The 6,628-nt window shown below is 35.2% G+C and overlaps 1 long non-coding RNA gene across 1 annotated transcript; it reads left to right on the top strand.

The window, feature by feature from the left end:
- The first annotated feature begins 399 nt into the window (after positions 1-399).
- On the top strand, positions 400-3,103 carry LOC131077604 (uncharacterized). The gene is made up of 4 exons (XR_009358173.1): positions 400-852; positions 1,023-1,183; positions 1,288-2,082; positions 2,197-3,103. It is a non-coding gene; the product is annotated as an uncharacterized LOC131077604 (long non-coding RNA).
- The last annotated feature ends 3,525 nt before the right edge of the window (positions 3,104-6,628 follow it).

The following is a 6,628-nucleotide window of genomic DNA, read 5'->3' as shown; positions in this document are numbered from 1 at the left end:
TATATTATAATACAATTGTATTAAAATAAATAAAAATAAAAAACTTAAATATATAACATATTATTAAAATAATAATTTAATAAAAATAAAACAATAAAAAGAAAAAATAAATAAAATATTAAAACATAAACAATAAAAATAAAATTTTAAAAAAAGTTAAACGAGTAAAACTTAAAACAAAATAAATTAAAACATTAAAGGTTAATAATAAAAATAAAATTTTAATGATCATCAACACGGATACCCCTGCGCATAGCCCAGTACTGGACCGTTTGAAGGGACGGGGTCGTATGGCATGGGGGCATGGAAAGGGGAAGGCATGGCATGAGCGGGCCGTTTTGTCCGCTGCATAGCCATTGCCCAATTCTTTTGCCATTGGCCCTGGAATAATCTTCTTCCTCCCGGGGAAGAATATGTCCTTTTAAAAGAGAAGATGCTTCTGTGATAAATTGCAAGGAGCACAATTCTTTCGCTATTGGCCCTGCAATATTCTTCCTCCTATTATGGAAGAAAGTTTCCGATTCGTTCTCCTCAATATTCTTTACCTTGGTGCAAAGATATTTAAGTCCGTGTGGGATAGCTGGTTTAATCCATATTCTTTCTCCTCCTGCATTTCCATTTATTAGCTATTCCATCAAATCCAACCCACTCTGCTTCAGAAAGTTCCATACATTTTACAATACCAGTCTTCATTCATGGCATCCTCCTCCTCATCGATTACACCTCCTAGATCGTACGATGCATTCATCAGCCACCGAGGCCCTGATGTCAAGGACGGCCTTGCTGAACAACTGTATCACCTTCTTTAGGAAAGAGGGTGTCAGGCATTTCTAGACCGTGAAGAGATTAAAGGTGGGGATTCTATTTCTTTTACCATTCACAATGCTATTTGCTCATCACTTGTGCAAATTGCCATTTTTTCTGAAAGATATGCAGAGTCATTTTGGTGTTTAGACGAGCTTGTTCTTATGTTAAAACAACAACCTGATGCCCTCTTTATTCCGGTCTTCCACAATGTCCAGCCGTGGGAGCTGCGCCACATCGAGAAGGAGAATTCACGCTATGGTGCGGCATTTTCTAATCACCAAAGTAGAGGCAGGTATCTTGATAAGCTGGAAAAATGGAAAAAGGCCCTTAAATCTGCTGCAGACATATCTGGTTATGAGCTTAGCCAACATCAAGAGTAAGATTACTATTTCTCTTGTTTTCCCTTTTTTGCCTGTTCATGATATTCATTTCACATTACTAGGATGACATTCTAAAGATATTTCCGGTTTTGGATTTCAGCGATTTGTGTGAAACTATTGTGTCTCGTGTGCTACAAGTGATACAAGAAAGGAAAAATAGGATACAGTTAGATGTTGCTAAATATCTGGTTGGACTTGCTGATCTCGTCCAAGATTTTGAAAGAAGTTATTCGGAGACAAAGAGACAAAGCAAGGTGATGATTGCAGGGATCTATGGACTTGCGGGGTCTGGCAAGACCACCCTGGCAAAAGAATTGTTTAACAGGAAGCGTTCAGGCTACCCTGCATCATCTTTTCTCTCTGATGTGAGGGAATCACATGCCAGAGGTGACTTGCACTGTTTGCAAACTCGGCTCTTGAAAGATCTTTTCCCTAAAGATCCAGAGATTAAAGGTCTAGAGATTCTACAAGCAAGCGCATGACTAGCCTTGAAATCATAGATTTTCGTAGATTAGCTAATATTTCAAAGTTGCTGATTAGTGGAGAGCTTTGTCCCAGACTTCGGTCATTGAAAGTTGAAGAGATGCAGAATCTAGATGAAATGGACTTAAAGCAGCTTGAGAGTCTGAATACTCTTGACCTACAGGGATGCCCCAAATTGGAAACAATATCAGGGTTATCTTTTCTTATAGGACTTCAAGTGTTTAAAGCAGACAAATGTGAAGGGTTGAAATCTTTGCCGACCATTGCACATAATCGTCTGCTGGAGCGAATCACCATTTTAGGATGCCTTCAGCTGCAAAGTGCACAAGGTTTTGAAGAGTTGCAAGGATTAAAAAGTCTGGTGATTGACAACGGATATGCATGGGTACGGAATTGCCTTTACGGACTCAAGGTAATACTTCTCAACCCAAACGGTTTATTTATTTATTTTGAATATTGTGTGTTTTATTTTTTAATATTTGTATTAATTATTTAATGTTTTACTTTGAAATTATAAATGTTTCAGAGGCTGCCGTCAGAATTATAGTATTTTAACAGGGACAATAGTGACTACATCATCCTCTATATTGGATGAAATTTTGCTTCTTGAAAGGATGGAGACCCAATCAATTTCTGAGATTGAGGAAGACATGAGAAGCTCATCAAGGGCCATCGCTGTATATGCTTTGCTTGGAAGACCTGATAGGTCTCCTGCTCGAATGAGTGTTAAATGTATAAATCCTCCCGCATGAGAGTTCAATTTATATGCTTTGCAAGTGTAGGCGAGCAGATGAGTGCAATAAATAGAGAGTGGGAAATTAAGTAGCTTCGGCATAAACGAGGGGTTTAAGGCCACAATGAATGAAGAGGAAGAAAGCGAAGCTTTATCGGTAGTTCAAAGAATTGTGGACCGATTGTATGGGGAGAGCAAAAGGATGGAGACGTGTAATTTATTTTGATTATTTAGGGGAAGAGCATCAGTAGTTGAGCATGTATCAATTGTTGTGAGGATTGTTGATATTTTTTGTTTAAAAAATTGAACAAATAAAATTTATTGTTTGAAACATAAAATATCAATTTTTGTTAGGAAATGTACCAATAGTTGTTAAGAAATGTACCAATATTGTAAAAAGTAACCAATCAAGTGATGCCATATCAGCTGCACAACTATTGGTGCCTCTTTTGCATGCTTATTGGTCTCACTTTTTTTTTGGGCTGTTTTGGACACCTTGACAAAAAGCATGCTGATGAGGCACCATACTTGATGATGTGGTGTTGAAAACTTAGTTATAAGTAGGGGACTTGCCAAGTAAGCTACTGTAAAAAAATTGAGAGTGATTTGAAATTTCCACGTAAGATTTTGAGAAGCGTGAAGTTGGAATGCTCAACTACTAATACTCTTCCCCTATTTTTGAAAGCTTTTATTCTTTGTAAATTATTCATTTCCTTATGGAATTCTCTTCCTTAAAGAATGGAGAAATGTAATTTACTTCACTATCTATTTTTAAAATCTTTCATCCTTTCTTTTATTCAAGAAATAAAATATCAATATTTTACTTATGAAATTCTTTTTTTATTAATACTTGATGTAGGTAATATTATTATATTCACTTAAAAGTCTAATTAACCTATAGACCTTTCTTCTTTACAATTCCACCGAACGTCAAGTCTCAACCGCGACTTGCTATTAATTATTTTTAATGTGCCTTTGTTGACTTGTTCGCTGAAAATGACAGGAAAGTACATCGCATTAATGCCTTTTTTTAATGAGATAATGGAATTCAAATTTATCGCGTGCTCCGAGACGTTTTTTACCTCTTCAAACTGCGTGCTTCCTCCATTGTAGTTGTATCCACCTGTAACATTGAATTAGTTTATTTATATCTAAACGATTTTTCTTTTTCTGAAAAAAATCTTACATAATTCCAGCACATTTACAGACCCCACACATCACCCTTGCTTTGATTTTTATGTTCCTCTACACCTCACATAATTCCACAGAATCATGGCTTTTTCTGAACTTTAAATCAGATATAAATTTTGTCATTTGAAATAATAAATAAAATAGTTTAATAAGGTTTTGTTGAAAAAATATAAAATGTCATGTAAATCGTTGGTGGAAAGCCCTACAAAATTTAATAGTCTTTATGCGACTTGTTAGTTCCTGCCGACAGGTAGGATACTAACGCATCCGTTGGATGCATTTTTGTTAATTCTGCCAATCAATCATATTCAAATATTTTTTGCTGTTTCAATATTTTAATAGAATTAATAGTTAAAAACTAATTTTGTTTTTGTTTTTATCATTGATTGTTGCCACTAATTTTATTTATTTTTCCCCTAAAATTATGACTAATGTCATAGTAATGCCATTAATTTTTTCTTCAGTAATAATTTTTAATGGTTTGGGGATGGATGGATGGACAATTCGAGAAGGTTGCAGGTGGATAGATGATTCGAGAAGGTTGTAGATGGATAGAGAAGAGTGAGAAGGTTGTGGATGGATGATTCAAAAGAGTGAGAAGAGTGTGAATGGATAATTCAAGAACGACGTCGGATGATTTGCGAACCTGCAAGCAGACGCCAAATGCTCTCAGCCCTGGTTTTTAGTGATTCCGTAAGCGAGTTTTTAGCCTCTCAATTCTTTTGCAATTCTGTTATTTTAATCAATTTTATTCCAATTCTATTACTTTATTCCAAACAGGTGTGACAAACAATTTTAAACCAAACAACATTAAAATTCATCTCATCTGATGGAGTCCAACAATATTTTCTTGATTCGTTGCATACTTGAAGAATACTTGAATCCATATGATACCCTAGATCTGCGGGCTGCAGAAACATGCCTCTTATCAACAACTTCCCCATGCCTAACTTCAACGTTCTTCTCCATAAGTTTTCACCGGCATAACACTCACACACTCTCAAATGTTGCAACCCTCAAAATCTCCGACAGAAATTCAACAGGGAGAAAAAATTTCTCCACATTTATCTAAGACTCTTCCTCCAAACAAAATTGTTGCATGAAATCCATTATTTCCCGTCCACTGTCAGAACTGCACACACTAGAAAAATGTCAATATTTGATTTACTTTATAATTTCAAATTCGCAGCTTTGTCAACCCCCTGTATTCTCTTATTCATCTACACTTCTTTGCTCTCTACTCTGCACAACCCCACAAAGGCAAATCCAACAAAATTATTGGTACATTTCTTCACAAGTTTTTCCAATTTTCGTTTGAAATATTTCTTGCATTTTTTTTCATACCCATCTTACAAAACTTGAAGCAAAAATCATGTACAATATATAATTTTAAAAAAAAAATTATATTTGTAATCACTGGCTATAATCTCAAACAAAACATTGTCTACCAGAGCATTTCCATGGCATGAGTTCTCTTGATATTGCAGTGGTTGGCTTTCAAAAATTGAGATGAAGTGGGTTTCTTTCTTCTCCAACATCCTTGCAATACAATTTCATGGTGAAAATTTGGAAGACTTCATGAGTTCATAATTCCTGTACCCCATAGCAATCGGCATGTGTGTCAACATATGACATTCTTGAAAAATATAGCAAATATATGCAAAATGTGGAAGAATACAAAAGGCATGCCAACTGTTTGGCAGAATGTCTCAAAGTAATATGGTTTCGTCGAATGCCATGATTGCAGGATTTGCACAAAACAGCTCTTTTGGAAAGGCTTTAGAAACCTTCAACAAAATGCAATTGGCAGGTGTAGAGACAAATTCCACAACCTTTGCTAGCATCCCCACTACCTCTGCAAAAATAGGAGCTTTGGACAGGGCATAGACATCCATAAACATGGTCAGGGAATATTATTCTGTTTTGAGAAATCTATCTGGATGAAACTATTTTGAATCCACTTTTAGATGCTGATGTTTTGGGTTTAATTTCTAGACCCTACTTAAGGAATAAATATCTAATTTATGCTTGAATTGAGGTCTAGAAGTTAGATCCAAAACATTGGCACGAAAAGGTGGATTGAATGGACTTGCATCCAAATAGATGTTTTGAAGAAGAGAACCTGTGAAATAATATCGGATGCCTATTGTTATCTCATAGTTGTAGCTTAATTTTGCATAATTTTCTGTAATTGATCTAGGAGAACCCTTAACTTTGATTTGTTGTTTAATGTGTGGAATTTATATGTTTCTAAAAGAATTTCTTATTGTTTTGAGCTTTTAATAACATTATTTTTTTGGTATATGGACAAGCACATAGGATATTGCTTGCCAATATTTCTATTCATTAAAGTAGGAATTCTTCATCTCAAGCAACCTATCATCTACAATAATCAATTTGGTAAAAAATCCATCGAAGCCTTAAATCAATCTAAATCAATCTTAGACTTCCAATCGTCTACAATGGCCTTTGCTCGCTCCTTAAGATTTTAAGGAGGCACATGTTTCAGAGATTATATTCCCATGCAAAGTTCTCAATAAAACTGAAACAAAGTATCTGTTCAAATTCTTCAAAATTTCATATATTTTGCACAAGTTTTTAAAAATCACTTGCAAAAATTAAAGCAAATATAAATTTTCAAATGGAAAAAAATCACCACAATAAATTGGCTTTTATTTTCACTTAGCAAGGTTATAGTGTATTTTGAGCATAAGGTGATTGGTAATAATTCAATGTACCAAACGTGCACAGAGATCACATGTCCAATCTTGCACAGAGATCGGTCTTTATCCTGTGCTTTTATCTGTTGCAGAGGTCACACAAACTATCTCATCCTCCTTGTCTCAGTTTGACTTCTAGAACGAGAGCAAAGCTGAAAAAATGTAAAAGATCGTTGCTTTCACTCTCAACAACAATGAAACTTGAATACTTTACATTAAAACCCCACACAAAGATTAGTTTTTATGCTCCATCTGTTCCACATGTGATAGTGAGGTGGACTCTTGCATGTGCAAACTACCCACATGGCTAGACG

The sequence above is a fragment of the Cryptomeria japonica genome, chromosome 6 (genome assembly GCF_030272615.1).
Source record: "Cryptomeria japonica chromosome 6, Sugi_1.0, whole genome shotgun sequence".
Classification (NCBI taxonomy): domain Eukaryota; kingdom Viridiplantae; phylum Streptophyta; class Pinopsida; order Cupressales; family Cupressaceae; genus Cryptomeria; species Cryptomeria japonica.
Note: the sequence above shows the minus strand (reverse complement) of the source record. Positions and strands in the feature narration are given on the sequence as shown.